The sequence below is a fragment of the Salvelinus alpinus genome, chromosome 26 (genome assembly GCF_045679555.1).
Source record: "Salvelinus alpinus chromosome 26, SLU_Salpinus.1, whole genome shotgun sequence".
NCBI classification, from domain to species: domain Eukaryota; kingdom Metazoa; phylum Chordata; class Actinopteri; order Salmoniformes; family Salmonidae; genus Salvelinus; species Salvelinus alpinus.
In genome coordinates, this window is record NC_092111.1 from 14,783,204 (window position 1) to 14,784,810 (window position 1,607).

The window sequence follows — 1,607 nt, forward strand, 5'->3', positions numbered from 1 at the left end:
CAAACAAAATCAATAACAATGGCCATGGGGTGGACAGTGGCATGGTTTAGCCCACTAAGGAGTTTCTCCCATCTTTAAGCAACAATAATGAGGCAGCTGTTTGTGACTTACCATCCATCTCCAGCCATGTTTACATGAACAACAACTATGCTAGTCTCTTCTGACCAGGGATGTTGTGGAGGGTAAACACACAAAATGCTGGCAAGTAGCCTCGAGGTTGGAGCGTTAGGCCAGTAACCGAAAGGAATACGAATACTGGAGCCAACAATGTGTCGGGTGTGCCCTTGAGCAAGGCACTTAACCCTAATTGCTCCAGGGGCACTGTACAACGGCAACCCTGGTCGTGACCCAACTCCCTGCAAGTGACTTGAGGAGTTGCGATATGCAAAAAAAAGAATTCATTATAAACTTGTGTAAGCACCCCCCCCCAAATTATTATTTACGCAGCTTTTAATTTGTGAAATTACTTTTACCAACTTATTATTGCGTTCCCAGCGTAGATCAATGCTCAGAACGCTTATTTTCTTTATATGAGTTCTTCTCGCACCTGCTTTATTTAGCGAACGGCTAATCTCTGCCCTCTCACCTCTCACGAATCGCAGCACAGACCGAGGGCCAGTGAAACAGACTACCCCAGCGGCAAGTGGATTTAAAGGGCTCTGGCTAGTGTTATCCAGCTAGCTAGCTGGATGAGGAAAGAAGCTAATGTTAAATGGCTCTTGACCACAGCAGGGGCAAAATATAGGCTACTAAGTTCTCGTCATAAATTTGCTTTACAGAGAGTACTAGTAAAGATGTTTATAACTAACCCAAGATATACCAGAGCCTGTAGTTTCCAATGGGAGCAAATTCATCATAGTGGGCATAATAAGTAAGGAGGTGGGCAGAGCCAAGCACAAGTTAGTTTGATCCTACTGGCGCGTTCTAGCATTTATTTGCATATGTCCATTAGGGAACACCTACTCTGAAGTACGCGTGTGCAATAACTAAATTTGCCCTTGCCCTCCTACTAAATAACACAACTTTGGGAAAGGGTAAAGTCTACAAAACGCAGTAGACTCTGTTACAGATTCTAGTTTTGGAAACAAAAAACTGTATGGAAATCAAATGTTTAATGAATTATTTATTTTTGTGGATTGTCGGCCAAAATCCATCTCGCTCTATCTTCTTCCACTGCCGGCAACTGGGCTTCCTCTCATCACCATATTTGGTATTTAGTGAGTGTAAATGCCAACCGGATGCTTTACATTGATACATCAGGTGAAATATCTGGCTCATTGTTCTATCTGTGGGACCAGTCAGACAGACAGACAGTGGTGTGGCAGACAGTGGTGAGGCTGCGGCAGGCTGCAAAGCATGCAGGAGGAGGCAGAGGAGACACAGAGAGAGCGGAAGCAAGCAGAGAGCGAGAGGTTAGTACAGTGGTTCCCAAACTTGGGGTCGGGTCACCCTGTGGGGTCCCCTGAGAAAATCTGTACTAATCTTATACAAATTAAGAACGTACAAAATAAGATATTTCAATATCTCCCCATATCCTACCTTCCCTAAAGGCCTACATTAAAATGCAAACAATACAGATGTAAAAATGTAACACGTCTTCCTTTATT